The following is a 19,335-nucleotide window of genomic DNA, read 5'->3' on the forward strand; positions in this document are numbered from 1 at the left end:
CTCTCAGTCAGCCCCATACATCGCATGCAAGGGTACATTCTTTCTTTTTTGGGGTTTGAATACAATTCTGTTTGTTCTGGGCCCTGTTCCTTCATAACTTATGCATACTGCAGAACCTTGCACTCCATGGCAAACTTTATTGCAGACTTTATTATGGCAGAGATTCGTACCGCAGAGATTATTACGGCAGAGTTTCTCAGTGTCTGCACGCCTAAATGGCGTTCAATGGGTTGTGGTGGTGTATTGCGGTTGTATTTTTTTCCATCATAAAAACTTGCATTTTTTTGTTGTTGTTCGGATGGAATTGCAATAGCTCAGAGACAATGTTGGTTCCTCCCGTTAACATCATTGTAATCGCTTCAGCCATTATTGTGCTTAGCTGGCTGACGAAAGAAAGAAGTACAATTCAGCAGTTTCGCGATGTATTGCGACTTCTTTATCAGTCTTTGTAGTTATGAAAACTACTAATACTACACTACGACTAATCCACATACCCAGCTGAGGGGTGTAGTTTATCCCCATGGGGGTTGACCCTTTTGCATTTCTTTCCCATGGAACAGTGGGAATGTGAGGTTTGGGGAAGAAAAAAATTTTGGTCATGGTGCTGGCTTTTTTGCGAAGGTCTTTGCAAAGGACACCGTGAGATCTTTAACGTCCACCAACTAAGGCCAGCAGATGGGATGTCCGCCTAACATCCATCCGAGGGACGGCGCACACATGGACGAATTGCCCTGCATAATAGTACTTGGCATTCCTTAAGTGTATAAGGAGTAAAGAACAGGTTAGGACCAGTGTGGGCCCATTGAGGAATTGCACCTGGGAGAGTAGTTCGTGAAGAAAGTGAGATAGCAGGCTTATTAAACAGGAATTTTGCTTCAACTTTTACACAAGAACAGTCAGGAGAATTGCCAAAAGCTGAAAGTGTCTATCAAGGAGGTGAGGAAGGGCTTTTACAGAAGATTCAGGTTGGAGTGGAGGAAGTAAAGGAACAGCTAGGCAATCTAACAGTAGATAAGGCTCCCGGTCCAGATAATATGCAACCGAGAGTATTGATGGAGGTGGCTGAGCAGCTAAGTGAGATGCTAACGGATATTTTCAATAGCTCACTGGAGTCGGGACAGGTACCGGAGGATTGGAGAGTAGCACATCACCCATCACTATAACCTATGAGTACGTTGATGAGTGCACAGGACTCGCGTATAAAAAACAGGGAAGGTGTTAATGTGTGTGAGGAAAGTGTGCAAGTCGAAACACTCAAAGGAGATAAAAGTTGTAACAAGGTGTCTGGAGGGGAACCTTCAGATGGATCATGTTGTTCGTGAACCAAGACAGCCTGGAACATGCAAGAATGGATTTAGGGAAAAGGGATGAGCGAAATGGAGATAGACGTTCTATGGCTTGCAAAATCGGCTGTTATGATGTCAAACAAGCCGATGGCTTATTAAAGTACATCTCGACCTGAGGTGCACAAGACCATTGGCCTGGCCAGCAATAGGAAATAATGTTGTTTTGCAATGTGACGACACAATGGAACATGGAAAGAGTTTGCTGGTTGTCAGAGGGATGGATTGCCTGCATTTGCATTTAGCATTCGCAGCAGCTTGGTGTTCCAGGGGCAAAAGACCGTAAAAACTGTCGTGGTGAAGGCAAGATGGACACAAGACATTATGTTGATGGATAAGAATGTAAAAGTTGAAACAGAATGCCCAATATTTTTAGTACGATTATTCAAGAAAGGATCCAAAGTGGAATTGGGGAACTATATAATTGTTAGTTTAACTTCAGTTGTAGGGAAGGTGTTGGAGACATTAATTAGGGACCAAATGAGGAATCATTTAAATAAATATAAACTTATTAAAGGTAGTCAGCATGGGTTTCATGAAAGGAGGTCATGTTCGGGTGGATAGGGGAATGCAGTGGACATAGTATATCTCGACTTTAAGAAGGCATTTGATAAGGTACGACATCGGAGGTTGTTCGCCAAGGTGAGGGCTGGTGGTGTGGCTGGTCAGGTAACTAACTGGATTGCAAAGTGGCTTAGTGATAGGAAGCAAAGAGTGGCTGTGAGTGGGAAGATGTCTTGCTGGGAGGATGTAAGTACTGGGGTACCCCAGGGATCAGTTATGGGACAATTATTATTCATTACTTCCATCAATGCTTTGGATAGTGGGGTTAAGAGTCGGCGTTCCAAATTTGCAGATGGCACTAAGTTGGAGGTAAAGTGGATAGCAGAGAGGGGTGGTGGGGAGAGGTGATCAGATTAAGGAATGTCGAGATACTTTCATAGATTAGGAAAAGATTGGCAGATACGGTTTAACATAAAGAAGTGTAAGGTGATGGGGATGGGTAAGAATAATGAAAATATAGATTACATGAATCAAGGGGTAATCTTGAAGCAGGTCATGCAGGAGAATGATCTGGGGGTGGTAATAGATACGTGAGGAAAGCAGACAGCCGACAATGCCAGATAGCTGGAGGTAAAGCTAATAGGATTTTTCGATTGTATTTGTGGGGGATAAATTATGTATCAGATGAGGTAGTTTTAACTATGTACAGCAATTCAGTGAAGTCTCATCTGGAATATTGTGTGGAGTTTTGGTCACCATTTTTCAATGAGGACATAGCTGCCATAGAGAGGGTTCATCGTCAGCGGCTACATAATTAATTCCAGGCCAAGCTAGACTCAGCTCTAAGGAGCAGCTGTCAAAGGAGACAGGACTTTATTCATTAGAAAGCAGGTGGTTACGAGGGGATATGACAGAGACATAGTTCTGATAATTAAGGGTACAGAGAAAATAAAGTGCAGAAGAGACAGAGATAAGACTAGGGACCATAACCTGAGTGTAAGGAAGAGGAGAGTAAGGCAAAGGTCTTTTACTCAAGCGTGCAGTAAATCTATGGAAATAGTCTCCCTGGAAAGGTAGGGGGAGCAGAAACAGCAGATATGCTGGCATTTAGGACAGGTAGATATACCTAGAACTCTAGAAGCATTGGGGATAAGGAGTACATGGACATTGGCAGGAATGATAGGTGGCTGAGGTATGGATGGGTTATTGTATACTTGTGTCATGATTGTGACGTCTGTGAGAGGATTATGTCAAAATGTGCTGCTGGTGTTTGTTTGTTCATTGCTCACCTTAGATTCCGTGATTGCCTGCCCTGACCCCTCCCCCTCCCTTCCCCCTCCCCCCCCTCAAAAAAAAATTCGTATATAAAAGATAATAATATTCATATAGATTTATTCAGATCATATATATATATATATATATATATATATATATATATATATATATATATATATATATATATATATATATATATATATATATATATATATAGTCTACAAAACACGCTGCAGGTGATGTCTGTGCTTGTCGCACCATCCCCACATCCCCACTCCTCCACCTGCTACACATGCTCCCCCAGTGAATTTACGTTGATAAATTACAAGTGTTCCATTGAATAATGTGTTATCGATCACGTACTTGTAGTGCAGGCTGAATGAGGTCCTCCTGCATGCAAGTTCCTTGTGTAAATTCATTCAGCAATTCATATGATGTTGAATGTATACATCAATATCAAATCACTCACACAATATCCAAACCCCAAATTGTTTTGGAAAACAACACTGTACAATTACTGGTAAGCGACAGCCTCCAGTGAAGCATGTAGTTGGAGTTTCCTATATTGCAAAAAGTCAATAAACAGCCATTGTTTTTTTGTATTTCAATAGGTGTGTTCGTATAGTTTCATGTTTGAAAACCAAGAGCACTTGAAATGCCCTATCCTGAAACTTAGCTCTTTTGTTTCCCCGCCCTATAACTACAAGCCAAGCACTGCATTGACAAAGGTTATTTTTTAGATTTGTGAATAACGTTGTTTAATTTACTAATTTGGTATCAACTCTTTAATTTACTCTCGTACTTGCGATCATTCTAATCTGAGAAACATTGGAAAGAATTCGATCTTCATTGCAATGAGAAGCCGAATTAGCTTTGTAATAGAATGAGTAGGTAAATAAAGTACAGGTGTGGATCCTTGTTTGAGGATTAATTACTTTGTCAAGACAAATATTAGGACAAAATCATGTCTGTTGTCGCAATCTTATCGTGGTCTTGTTTACCAAACAATTTGTTTCGTGGCAGCTCCATTGTAACTTTGCTCTTTTTATTGGTATATATGTGGATGGTCAGGACATTGAGAACAACTCAATGTGGGTTCTTAATTAGCCTTCTGATTCAACATGAAGATCGAGATTCTTGCTGAAAGAAAAACTTCCATTGAAAAAAAATGGTCGAAGAGCTAGCTGTCCCTCCCATGTGTCCTTCTCCCAATTATCATAATCAGAATCAATCTTTTCCAAGACTGGAGCATATACGAGGGGTGATCAGTTTGTTTGGGGACCACCAAGGAAAACACTATAATATTACTTTTATTGCTCAACCTAATCTCCTTTCCTGGCAATGCATTTGTCCTCCAGCTTGTCTATGTCCATTCTGTAGAACTTGTCGTGCCGTTTGAGGAAGTCCTCCAAAGCTGCCATCATGGCATTGTCAGTCCCCCTCATATTTGTTCTCCTGCAGAGCTTTTTCAGGTGAGGGAACAAATATAAGTCAGATGGGGCTAAATCTGAAGAGGAGGTTGGGTGTGGCAGAAGGTCATGCCCACAGTTAGCAGCAGTAGCCACCTAAAGATAGGCTCTTTTCTGGACAACTGTCAGCATCCAGGGAGTCCACAGTGCTGACACCTTTGTCATGTCCAGTTTGTCTGTAAAGATTGTTGAATTGAAGCAAAACTGATACCCAATGTCTCTGCTACATGCCTGATGATTGCTCCTCTGTCTTTCATAACTACTTCATACACCTAGTCCACCATTTTTGGTGTTGCCACCTCAACAGGAAGATCTGATCTGTGCTCATCTTGTTCAACCATACTTGAACTCAGCAATGCAGTACTTTACCATGGACCATGAATGAGCATCATCCCCTTATATTGATACCATATCCATATGTATTTGCTTGGGAGGGAAGCCTTTCTTGTGCAGGTACTTCATCACGACTCGGAGCTCCACTTTCTCCATTTTGACTGAATTTAGGGGGTTTCCTACTTTGAGTCCACACACTGGAAAATCTTTGAGCAGAAATATGGAATTAGCAAGACGTGTCATAATAGCAAGGATAGATCTTTATATTCGATAACTTTCATCATCCTACCATGTCTGCAAGTATGTTGGGCCACATAAAGCTGATCACCCCTCATATATGTATGCCTGGTGTTGGCTTAATGGTTAGGGTGGCGGGCTTTGTATCCGAGGGTCCTGGGTTCAAATCCCACTCAGCTGTTGAATTAATACCAGGTGGGGTTAACTTGACCTGTCATCCTTCCGAGGTCGGCAAAATGAGTGCCAGCATGCTGGTATACTGTATCGGAGTGGCGATGCATCTAGGATTGTGCCCAATAGCCAAGGAGACTGCTTAAGCAGCGCCAATGCTCTGCACAGAGTATGGTCCCAATCTCCTCCTCATATATGTGACGTCACCACACATGCATCTGCCATATTGGATTACAACAAACAATATGAAACTACATGTGAACTGTATTACTCTTTATACCTTGCACACATCACGCACAGTATAATTGAGCAATTGGTTCACTTTGTCTATCTGTCTGTCTGTTTGTCTGTCTGTCTGACAGGCGTCAGTCTCTCATCCAGGAACTACTTCATTTCAATTTAATTTCATATTTGGAACACAGTAGAACACGAATCGGAACATGATTTGGAACACGAACCTACAGTTTAGTAGTGCTTTGGCTCTGAATTTGGCAAATTGTACAGCATCTTGTCCCAAGCACACACGTGCACCCATGGTAAAAGTAATTGCTTCAGTCTATCTGTCTGTCCGGCAGTCAAACAAAATTGAAAACCATTCCAAACGAGAAACTTACTCATAAAGGACACAAACAACAGGCACGAATAACTTAATATTAAGGTGTTAAATAAAGTGGTGTCAAAGAGAGTGCATAATCGGTGGTGCACTTCAGATTTAATCATTTGTTTTTTATTTTTATTTTCTACAGCCTTTAAAATGTAACCCCAACACGAAAGTTTCAAACTTTTATTTTATTGCAATTTAATTACATATATTGAACACTGTAGAACATAAATCCCCTTGTTTGAACTTCCAAAAACCTTCAGTTGATGAGTACTTTGGCAAAATTTTATGCCATCTCGACCAAACTAATTTCTCGCATGTTCTGAGGGGGGAGTAGCAGTGAGATGCAGACAAAAATGGCAGTGCCTAACCATGGGGCTAACCCTGGCAATTGCAGGGAGCCCCACCTGTGGAAAGGGCAGGGGGAGGCGATGGCCAGCTGTTTGGCCGAGTAACGTCCATAGCCTATTGATCGATCAACTCATTGCATTACTTGTATTGCATGGAATTACTGAAAAATGTCTAAACATGCATAAAATCGATCCAAATTTCCTCTAACAACAAAAAATTCACAACAACAAAGATCATGCACAATTCCATCGATAGTTCCACAATAGTTGATAAGTGATGAATACATGAAGTGAAAATAGTTCAGAATATGGACTGATACACACAATTCCACAATAGTTTCACAGTCATTGATTAGTCGTGTATATAAGAATAATTGTTCACTGCATGGTGGAAAATAACTAAATTTCCACATTGGATCAGCGTACCAAAGGAGAATCTTTAATTTCATATATATGGAGGAAGAACATTCGATGATTCACTGAAACATTCGAATGAACTTCACTGAAACAGAAGCCTGAAGTAATCCTTCCTATACACAATTTGACTTCCAAAAAATGGGAGGGTGGGACATTTGGCAATTCAACTATGGTATGAGCTGATAGGTACTAGGCGAAATAACTCAAAACTGCAATACATGGCCACTTTGGGTGGGAGGGAGAGAATAACACACTCATGGCAAAAGTTTGTAGTGTTAACAGCCAGGTCACCCAGTTTCTATGCAGCGAGCAAGACCTTTTTTCAGAGTAAGATATTCCTTTTATCAATATGTAGGTCTAAAGACTGTCGGGAAAAGGGAAACATTACTGATAGCCAATTCGACTATAGTATAAAAATTATATTTATAAAGTACCAGCAACAACTCAACAAGTGAATATAATGGAGAATACATGAATATAATTATTTTCTTCCACAACTGAAGGTGCTCTGTTAAAAAATATCTATTGAATTTATGATTAAATTTGAAATTGAAATTTGAAAATAAATTTGAAATATTGCATAATTCAGTGTTTTCTAATTAGTGTGTGGTGGGGTAGGAGGAGCAGGGGGGGGGGGAGATGGTACATCATTGAATTTTGTCAGAATCACTCAGACTGCCCCTGTGCATAGCGATTCAATGACACAGCAACTTCAGCAACGTCCGCCAGCATCCCCTTTTGGTAAAACTACCAAAATCAAGAATCACTGCTCACCTTCATTCTTTCATTCCTCATTTTTTCCCACCTTTGGAACAAACTCCCACACTCTCTTCAATCCCACTATTCCCTCCAGGTTTTCAAAACAGCAATTCAGCACCTCTCTTATCTTCCCCATCCAAAACCACGATCTTTTCTACCTCCACTAATCCACCCCAAACCCACCTCCTTCAAATTCCCTGGTTTCCTTCCTGAAAGTCCCTGTTGTGTAAGGTCTTGAAAGTCCCTGTAGTGTCCATCTTGTTTAGCCCCTGTACCCTGCCCCATCCCTCTCCGTTCCACAGATCCCCTCATGTCTCTGTTACCCACTGTTTTTTTTCCTTCCCTCTCTCACGCCTCTTGACTCCTGCTCCCCTTGTGTGTTTATGTGTGTTTGCTCTCATACAAGCCTTGATAGTGTGTACAAACAACAGCAAAAAACAAGCTCAAATGAGCTAAGATCCTCGTCCTCTTAATGATGACGTCATAAAAACGAATATGACTTCATTGTGATGTATCAGGTTTGCGATAAATTATCTGTGCTAATGCCCGGCTTGGTTCTCACAAACAAAATTCAAACAGCTTGCCTAGTTTTGGAGATAATGGTGTAGGCGATTTCCATTAGCGGCGATATTATGACGTCAACTTTTTTTCTAGGAAGAATTTCCAAAATCTGAGATTGTTACTGCCTGCGCGTGGGTTTTCTGCATATACATGGCAAGTTTCACGAAGATCCGATGAAAACTCTGGGTTGTGAAGCAAAAAATGTCAAAAATAGGAATGAGGTCATAAAAATTGATATGACGTCAAAGTGATGTATCATATGTGCGGTAATTCATCTCTGCCAATGCCCTGTTCGATTCCCACAAACAGAATTCAAAAAGCTTGCCTAGTTTCGGAGATAATTTTTAGGCGATTTCCATTAGCGGAGATATTTCGACGTAATAACTTTTTTTCTCGGAGGAATTTTCAAAATCGGAGATGGTTACTGTCTGCGCAGGGAATTTTTACATATATACGCCAAGTTTCAGGAAGTTTCGATGAAAACTGTCGGCTGTGAAACAAAAAAGTCCACAAGAAGAAGATGAAGAACAACGATCCACGAGGATCTAAAAACACTCTGTGGGGTGTCGTGTTCTTTGAATTCTCAAGTTATATTAGTCTGAGAACTATTAGGCTTCATGCCATCAATCAACATTTGATGCGTATTTGACTTGATATAAATGCATAATTGTCTTGCTCTGCCTTACTATGTGCATTTGCCTTCATATTTTAATTGTTATAAGTTAAAAAGAAGGACAAAAACAACACAAAACACGTTTGTATCAAATTTTAATTCCAACAGTGACAGCGTGACTGATATCCACAACAATTATTTTAATTGCACTCCACAAAGTTACACTTTAAGCACATTCCGTAATCTTTTCTTCACTCAATATAATTATCTGAACAGCAGAAAATGTTAAGTTTAATGATTTAGCAATTTGTAAATATGGAGAAGGGGTTTGTAAAACAGCCTTGCCTGCTTAAAGTAAATATGTAATTACGCTTAGTTATAAGAATTGGTAATTTCTTTACATTTTCAGAATTCAACAGTTATTTAGTCCACCAGCTCCGATCCTCAAATCTGAAAACAGATTTTGATTATATACTCTAATTAGTCCATGGGAGGTCATCGCCGAAAATCACCAAGGCTTTTTGAGTAGACTTAGGCCGAAACAATATGGTATATTAAGACCTCTGTGAGGTGAATGCAGACTGACCAAGGGTAAGCCTGTTTTTGGTTTTAATTTAATAATCCCATTAATTATCTTGAAAAGGGCTGTTTAACATAACAGTTTTCATTCATGCTCTCCCTTGGAGTTCGCTTCGTATGCACGCAAAGTGTGGGCTGCAAGGTTTTATGGTTTTGGAGTTATGGATGAGCCACATGCACTGACACACTGCCACAGTGACACACACACACACACACTGCCACAGTGACACACACACACACACACACACACACACACACACTTATTATTATTATAAATGTAAAATTGGCCAAATTTTTGTTTTATCTCAAAATATATCTTGTTTTTGTTTTTCCTCACATCAAACCACATCTCAATCTTTCCTGGTGAGGAAGTTAGACATGGTTATTGAGTGACTTCTTCAGCCCTCTCAGGGCATACTTTTGTTTTGGATGTTTAGTTTATGTGGATGCTCCATCCACATAAACGAAAACATCCTATATAAAAGTTATTTTGAGATATGACAACAGATTGAAAATCCTTTTGAGATATGACAATAATACAATCACAGTAAGTCCCATTTGATTATAATGGGGTGAAATTGTAACGGAAACCATTGACATGTCAAAACGGCTATATCGACCATCCCAATCGACCTCATTGGAATACTCGGAAACTAACTGGAAGTGTTAATAGGTGATTTGATCCAGTGATCACAACACAAGGAAGCTGGAGGTGCCATATATTACCCTTCCTGTTCATGCCATTTTGGAGCCAAAATTTGATTGTACAACATCTCTTGTTCGAAAATAACAAACAAGAAAGATGCTGTGCTTAGCACAGTACTTGCAAAATCCAAATAAACAATAGTTACTATGGAAACTGAAATTTCAAAAATTTGGTCTTTCAAGTGTTTTACATGATTGAATTTTAAACATAACAGGCTTGTTTGATACATTTTCTAATTGCTACCTCATGGGTTTTTTTATCCCCCCCCCCCCCGGAGGGAGGGAGCGGGATATTGTAATCGTCCAGTTTGTTTGTCTGTTTGTTTGTCCGTCTGTCTGTCTGTTAGCAACTTTACGGCAAAACAGCTTTCGCAAACACTATCAAATTTAATCCACAGGTGGGCAATGAACCTTGGATGACCCCATTAACTTTTGGGTCCAATTGGATCAAAGGCAAGGTCAAGGTCACAAAAAGATCAAAATCGTTTTTCGCTCATAACTTCGTCAAAAATGATCTGATTTACTTCAAACTAAGCTTATAGTGAACCTTATTCTAGTTGTCACTTATAATCCTACCCATTCCTACAGTGAAAATGCATATTTGTGAAGATCGGTAGGGTCCGAAGTTTTGGGGGTCATGGTCATCGGGCAAAATTACAAATTTTCCATTAAAACTAAAACATGGTTACGAAAATACAACTTCACGGGAAAATGGCTGGATCAAACACTGTCAAATTGTATCCACAGGTGGGTAATAAACATCGGACGACCCCATTAACTTTTGGGTCCAATTAGGTCAAAGGTCAAGGTCAGGTCACGAAAAGGTCAAAATCGTTTTTCGCTCATAACTTCATCAAAAATGGTTTAATTGACTTCAAACTAAGACTAAAATATTCCTTATTCTATTCCTTATAATCAACATTCAGGTTAAGGATGTATCAAATTTAAATTTGATCCCCAAAATAACTTTATGCCTTAAATGGGCAGGATTTGTTGTGCCTGGCACCACTTGTTTTACATGTTTTGGATGGCCTTGACCTTGACCTTTGACTAATTTTGACTGATTTTTACACATACACACTGCACATATGTACAAATAAGCTGCGTAAGTTTCAATTTGGTATCTTGAAATCCTTTTGAGATATGACAATAATAAAATCACAAAAAGTTCCATATGATGAGGTGAAATTGTCATGGAAACCATTGATGTCAAGATGGCTACATCATTCATTCTGATTTTTAGTGAACCAATTCAGTGACCTAATATGCAGATCCTGTTCAAATTTCAAGTCAATTGGATGGAAATTGACGATTTTAGAAATTCGACCTTGAGGTCGAAATTTTTAACCTTGACTGCTTGAGAAAATGGCTGACCAGAAGTGATCGACCCACCTCTGATTTTAAAGTGCAAGCCGAGTAGGATGTAGTAATGCAAACTGGAAGTCACAACAATGACTGTGCCAATTTTTCTCAAAAGGTTATGTCAGGAAACATGACTTTGCTCTGACAATGACGTTTTGAACTCAAAAACAATAGGCTTATGGATTTTGACGAGCTCTATCAGTTTGTTAGGTTTTTTTTTGAAGGTTAGTGTAGAATTGCGACCTTTAAGCAACTGACAGACAAACAGATATACTCAGGAAATTAATATACGGAACTTGCAAATCTTCGGTTTCACAAGTAACTGGAACGGTAGTCGGTAGAGCGCATAAGCTGACAGGCTGAACAGTTTACGTTTTGTATCCGACTGATAGGCCGGATCTGTATCCGGACCTCCAAAATCTAATCGGCTTGTTCTTGTCATCGAACCAACTTATCAACCAAGTTTTGTTATAACTTGTTCACATTATTTTTTGAGATATCGTTCTATACATCATTTTTGGCCCCATCTCTCAATGGCGAAGAATCACTTACAAAAATAAAAAAATCTCATATCTGGATCCAGATGATCACCAAATAGAATCAATTCTTCCTTGTCACAGACCCAACCTGTCCACCAAGTTCCATCCAAATCCATCAACAACTTTTTTAGATATCATGTTCACAGATAGACAAACAGACAGCAGTGAAAATACAACCTCTACCCACCTTTGGTGGCAGAGGCAATAAAGTGATGTTTTTGCTTTTATCCAAGTTACAAAATAAAATATCGAAAATCTTTTCATTTTTAACTCTGACTTTAAGTTCACACCCATACACAAATAATCATCACCAACATCCAGATGAGACCACAACACAAAGCCAACAAGAAAAAGAGCAATCAAAGATTGCAGAACCTCGACAGGACTTGTTTTGTGTAGTGTATTTTGGGTGGCGTTTGTGTACTGGTGTGTTGCATAATTAATGAGACGTAATTAGAACTGCAACTTTATAACTGCTGGCAGTGATGACCGGGTACCAAGATATCCCACCTTGATGTAACCCCTCTTTGATTAGACATCTGACTCTGACCCATGACGTTTTTTATTACTATTCAATTGAATTCAGAATGGGATTGAAATAAATTGAATTAAAATCAAATGAAAGACCAAATAGGTACAATCCTGCATTGGAGTCATCAAATGGAACCCGAACAAGCAGACAGCAAAGATGAAGTCATCAGGAGGAACCTGGATAGGATTCACATTGCAGATGCTACTCCTCTACACTGAAACCTATCCAGGTACAGCCAAGTGAGCCGCATTCAAAACAAAAAATATCAACAAGAAAAATAAGAACCCATATCAAAAAATTAAAAAAGTCTGGCTGCCAGACCATGCTTTCAATCAAGTTGAAATTTAAAACGTGTCTTTCCCATCAACACTGCATCATCAGTGTGAAGTTTCACGTCGATTGATTAAGCAGTTCCAGAGAAAACATTATTTAATATTTTCTTAAATCCAATATGACTGCCAAACCATGTGACCTATCAATAATTCCTTAATTCAGCTCCTTAGTAGGTGTCTTGATCCAGTGTCTTGAACAAACTTGGACACCCATAGCTTAGGGAACATTTGTGTGAAGTTCCCCTCAATCTGTCTAGCCATTCTGGAGAACAAGATTTTTATAGATTTTAGGGTAAATCCAATATGGCTGCCAAACAATTTGATCGATGGTGTCATATCTGTGAACATTTTGTTCCTCATGGAGAGACGGTCATGGAGGTAAAGTTTTGCCTCGATCTGTTCAGCCACTTCAGAGAAGATTTTTGAAGATTAAAAAAAAAAATATATATATATATATATATATATATGGCTGCCAAATCGCTTGACCGATGACATCATCCATTTTTTTCTGTGGACCAATTTATTCCTAGATGACCCTCAAAAATTTTCATATTTTTCTACATATGCAATTATGACGTCATAACGAAGGCACCTATGACGTCCTAAAAATCACACTCATTCACCATTAAGAGTACTTGCGACATGCCAAGTTTCAATTTTTTCCTTTGTGTGGTTTTAGAGATACAAAGGTCCAAAGTTTTTCAGTTTTTCCAACATGCTCGCCTCACGATGTGACCTTAGACGTCATAATCATCATTAAAACATTCTGGATCAGTAGTTACAACAATGGTGAAAATTTCGTCTCAATCCGACAAGTGGTTGCGGAGAAAAACACAAAAGTTCTGTATGGATAAACAAACAGAAAAACAAACAAACAGACAGAGAGACAAACAAACAAATAAACAGACAAATGGACCGAAATGTAATACCCCCTCCTCTGGTGAGGGTAAATATCTATAATTAGGTTCTGACCTTAAAATTATGCCAGGTTCGAAATAATATTTGGCAACCCCACATACTTTTTATTCCCATTATTGTTGTAAGATGAAATCCCACAAGCCCCAGCCAGCTCCAAGATACGGCTCAGACATTGGCAGCTAAAACAGGAAGAAAAAAAAAATACCTAAATGGTGGTTTAGTACTCTTAATCCTCGGGGTCGAAGAAACTCTGGGGTACGAATAATAATTAGGAGCACTAATTGCAGAACAAATCCTACAACAGGTATAAACCTCCCCTGAACCCATCGGGGAGGTTTAACTGGAATGAACTAAGGCTCGAGTTCAGAGTTGGGAGCAACTATCAAGGCTTCAAAGCAGTAGTAGGTACAGGGTTGACACAAGGAACCAAGAAAAAGAGCAATCAGAGATTGCAAACCCTCACCAGGACTTGTTTTGTGTGGTGTGTTGTGTGGCGTTTGTGTGCTGGTGTGTTATATAATTAATAAGAGACAAAATTAGAACTGCCACGTTATAAATGCTGGCAGGGATGAATGGTTCAGCCATTTCAGAGATGAGGATTTTTGAAAGTTTTTTTTTTATTTTTTATATATCAGCAATATGGCTGCTAAATCACGTGACCGATGACGTCATCATCATTTTTTGTGGACCATTTTATCCTGAGATGGCCTCAAAATTTTTCATACTGATTGGATGTGTAGCATTCTACGTATGCAATTATGTCATAAAGAAGGCATCTATGACGTCATCAAAAAAATCACGTTCACTCCCCCATGAGGAGTCCTTGCTATGTGCCAAGTTTCAATTTTTTTCCTTGGTGCGGTTTCAGAGATACAAAGGTCCAAAGTTTTTCTGTTTTTCCAATGTGGTTGCCACACCACGTGACCTATGACGTCATAATTATCATTGAAACCTTCTACATGAGTAGTCGCACCAATCGTGAAAATTGTCTCAATCCGATAAGCGGTTGCGGGAAAAACACGAAAGTTATGTGCAGATAAACAAACGGACCCAAATGTAATGCCCTCTCCTTCGGCGAGGGTAATAATGATTGTGGGTTCAGGAACAATGTGCCCACTGAATCTGGTGCATGCAGGCATTCTCACTCATTTTTACTCAAGGGAACACTCAAGCTATAGTTAGACAGAATGGGAAACGAATTGTGTTGTTGTCGTTGGTTGTTATTATCTGCATTATCAGCAGAGGTATTATCTGCAAAAGATGATCCCGTTTAGTGATGACCTTGGAGAACTTCAGATCATGTTAACGAACACTTGAACCTAACCGTCTCTGCTCCATGCTATGAGAGTGGACAACTCCAGTTCCAGGCAATTCACACTCTCATCCATCAGGCCATCCCACAGAACCTGTTCATTAGATCCCTGCTGTGAATGCAGAGTCTGCACTCATGGCGAGCCAGATGTATGGACCACAAACACCACTGTCACAATTCCAAAAAACAAACTTGGATTGTCACCTCCATGAGATGTGCTAGAAATAAAGCTGTTTGAACTCAGCACTTATCATCATTTTCGAACTTCAAACGTTATTACATCATGGTTATATATTGTTGTTGCTATGAAACTTTTAAAACATAATACTACAATAAACGTTCTTCAATCAGTTATTTTCAGAAAACAATGACATACCATTAATTGTTTTTATTTGTAGTGATTCCTTGTAAATGACTGCCTGATGTACCATACTCTGTGTTCCAGAGCTTTTGTTCCGCCAAAGTCGTTTCTTGGCCTCGTGTCATGCTGGACGGTGTGCCATCCTTCTCCCAGCAGTAGTTAGTGCAGGAATTTGTCATTTGTTTCGGGTGCCGGAAATAGCTCGCCTACTCTTGGTAAAGGACAATGTGGGATCATTAATGCCCACCAACTAATGCGGGCAGATTGGAGAATACATCTCTGCTATTCCTTTAGCTCGCCTACTCTTGGTAAAGGACAATGTGGGATCATTAATGCCCACCAACTAATGCGGGCAGATTGGAGAATACATCTCTGCTATTCCTAACACAGACCAGAAATACATTCATTCACAAAATAAATACCATCTCACAAAACTAATATTAGCTTTCTTGAAAAATGTAAATTTATGGCAAGTCCTTTATCCACATTAGCATCAAGTCTCACATCCTTTCCAAATCTCCAAACCATTTATTCAGAACGAGATGAAATTGAACTCTTCTCATGAAAAGGAATTTAACATTATGGTCACCTTGATGCAAAAGATTTGATGAAGCAAAATTATCATCAAAAGAAAAGTTTTAAATTATTTGAGTCAAACTCAAATAACTGATGAAGACTATCAACATGGTAAATATGTAGAAAAATTTAACCGAAGAAATCTTCGTGAATATCATGACATATCGCAAAACAGATGTTAAACTATTAGCTGATGTATTTGAAGCATTCAGATAACTGTCATTATTAATATTAATTTATATTAGACACAAGTCCATTATTACAGAGCTCCTGGATGAGTTTGGAGTGCAATGTTAAAGATGTCTAAACAACTATTATAATTAACTATGCCACCGAAAGTGGCCAGAGGTTATGTTTACACCCCTGTCTGTTTGTGAGTAAGATATCTCAAAAAGTTACGGAAGGATTCGGACGAAATTTGGTCGGCTAGTTGGGTGTGTGACAAGGACGAATTGATTCGATTTTTGAAGATCTGGCTCCGGATCCGAATTTTTTAAAAAATTTTATCAGTGTTTCTTCACACCATTGAAGAATGGGGCCAAAAAAATGATACATCCGAGTTGCATCATATTTCAAGATTTGTAGATGGGCTATCACAAAACTTGGTGGATGAGTTGGAGAGGTGACAAGAACAAGCCGATTCGATTTTTGTGAAGATCCGGATGCAGATTCGGCCTATCACTGGGATTAATATCATAAACTGTTCAGCCTGAAGGAGGTATGCGCTCCACCCAGTTTACTAATGAATTTATTTAAACTTCAAAATTCTATGATATCTTTACTCTCAATCCAGCTCATAGATATTGTCTCAGGTTTCTTTGATGTAAAACATAATAGTCTTTGTCATTTAGTGTGGAAAGTAATTTTTTCTGTTGGTCTGTGTTTTGTAATGAGATGATTGTTGATAATCACTGAGTCATTCTTTATTTGGATTTTCTTTCTCAGGAGCAAATGGTAAGTCTCCATGTTTGTTATGGAGTTATTCTGGATATTTTAAATCTACTTCAAAGTAATTTCAAACTTTTCAGTTGTCTAATTCTTTGAAGGTAGAGATTAAAACTTATTTCAAGACTTTTTAATAGTTCTTCTCTTTTACCCCTTTTAAATAAATCCTCCATATGGGAAAGACTGAGACATTGTCCACCCAAAGAGATTGTTGGCATACAAAACTTAAATAAGAACTATCTTTCAAAGTATCATATTTTTATTGTTATTTATTGTTTTCTTCATCAAATCTCTTTCAACAGATTTGTGATATATCACTTCCTTTAGCTTTCTCCATCATTTGAAGCATATCTATGTCAGTAATTAATTTGAACAATACTCGGTAGAACGCAAACCTCCACCATGCTGAACAGTTTACATTTTTAATCCAACTGAAACACTGGATCAACATCAGGCTCCGGATCTTCATCAAAATCTAATCTGCATGTTCTTGGCACCCACCCACCTCATCCACCAAGTTTTGTCATAATTCGTCCACAACTTTTTTAAACATGCTATACATAGTTTTTGGCCCCATCTCTCAATGGTGAAGAATCACTTAAAAAAAAATTTTAAATTCTCGGATCCGGATCCGAATATTTACCAAAATATAACATATACATATGGCAGTATTTAATGATATATACTGACATAGGTAAACATTATTATTGTTATTCACATCATTATTATTCCTCGAAACACCCACTCCCAACAGGAGTGTAATATCCCCTTCCTCTGCCAGGGGTCAGTAAAGCACTTCCACTATGCCACGTATACAGTGCAACATTCCCCCATGACGATGAATTTTTCTTGCCTAAAAACCTTCTCAGGCACTTAAAAGATTCCAAATTTTAAACTCATTCCATCCAGCGGTCTAACAGTGCAAACATTACAGACACACACACGCACACGCACACGCACACGCACACACACACACCTTTGTAAACAAACCGAGTTACTTTCATTTGAAGACATCATAAAAGCTGAAAAATAAAATCAAAGATAGGGCCAAAAATGATGCATGGCATCTTTCATCATGATTATATATATAAATTCATTCATGCTATATATCTTTCAATAGGAATGAGAGTAATTTTGGAAGGTTTTACATGCCCTGGAAAGTTAGAGGCGTTAAAAATTAATCATCATGGGGGAATGTTGCACTGTATACGTGGCATAGTGGAAGTGCTTTACTGACCCCTGGCAGAGGAAGGGGATATTACACTCCTGTTGGGAGTGGGTGTTTCTAGGAATAATAATAATGTTAATAATCTAATTTACAAAGCTCATTCTCACGACTCACTGACTGACTCACTCACTGACAAACTGATATTAATGTTCGGTACCTTCCGGGTGACATAGAAAGCTGAAATTCTACGTGCTGATGGACATCGACGCCAATACACTGGGAAAAAATCACAAAACCGTGGAAAAGCATCAGTAAATGAAAATATCCAAAAATAACTACAGACTTTTGCTCACTGTAGGTAAGCGACCTGAGACTCTGGGGACAACGAGAGGTTAATCTGCAACTGCTGATATTTATAACGTATCTATGTACGAAGCACGTTTGGTTAATTATTTCTGACAAGATTTAAGCATACCCCACTAGTATTTTGTCATGTCCAGGGGTTTTAGCCCCGAACTGGACGGATGGCCAAAGAGTTCTCCCTTGGAGGTGGACACGTGACCCTCAGAGATGAATGTGCGCGTGGGAAAGAAAATGCTCAGCACTTTACCAGGCCGATAGCACAGCACAGGGGTTTTACTCAACCCACAACATTTACAAGGACACAAGCAAATATAATAAATAATTTAATAACCAGAAAACTCAACCATTATAACGAAAATGAATCAAGACGTGAGGTAAACCCAAACGTAAATCTAATTGAGGTGCCTCCACACTCCGAAACGGACAAGGAGAAGATAATAAATAAAAGAAAAATAATCCCTTCTGTTTTTTCGACACTTAGCTTCGGGACCAGGAGGTGGCCTCAAGAACTTCGCTTTGAGCTCCTTCCCCATCCTGTATGATCTGCTACCTCCTACGCACTCTACCTCTTCATGCATCTCACATCACGCCCATGTCCTCTGACTACGACTGCCGTGGCCTCTTCCGCGCTCTTCCTCTTCATGCCTCTCACCAATCATTCGCCTTGGGGGCATGACTTCGTCCGCAGTCACCCTTGGAGGTGGGGCTCTCTACTCGCCTGGCTATGCAGCTCGGATGAAATGGCCGTTGCCGTTACAAAAACGTAATTCTTTCATTGCTGGTTGTAATACAAAAACATAGGGAAAGGTTATTGGGGGGGGGGGCAATCACATACTAGGGGGGAAATTGTCATCCACGGGCCAAGCAACTCTATACGATCCTATCTTTCCTATGAAATCCCTTCATCGAACCTTAACAGCTTGTCTACTTCTTCTTCTTCTTTCAGCTACTCCCGTTCGGGGTCGCCACAGCGGATCATCCGTATGATCCGCATAGTGATTTGGCACATG

General features: G+C 39.3%; 1 protein-coding gene across 2 annotated transcripts in view; it reads right to left on the bottom strand.

The window, feature by feature from the left end:
* LOC147011923 (uncharacterized) overlaps window positions 1-19,026 on the bottom strand; it is a 34,280-nt gene extending 15,254 nt beyond the window's left edge. Inside the window, exons 1-2 of one of the 2 annotated variants that reach the window (XM_085857557.1) lie at window positions 18,978-19,026; window positions 18,180-18,238 (exon numbers count right to left, since the gene is read on the bottom strand). The gene's annotated coding sequence lies outside the window, so the exon portion shown is untranslated. The other variant, XM_085857556.1, reaches the window with a different exon arrangement.
* Between the last annotated feature and the right edge of the window lie 309 nt (window positions 19,027-19,335).

This window comes from Eptatretus burgeri, chromosome 15, assembly GCF_056783735.1.
Source record: "Eptatretus burgeri isolate ZD-2024b chromosome 15, Ebu_testis_v1, whole genome shotgun sequence".
Taxonomy (NCBI): domain Eukaryota; kingdom Metazoa; phylum Chordata; class Myxini; order Myxiniformes; family Myxinidae; genus Eptatretus; species Eptatretus burgeri.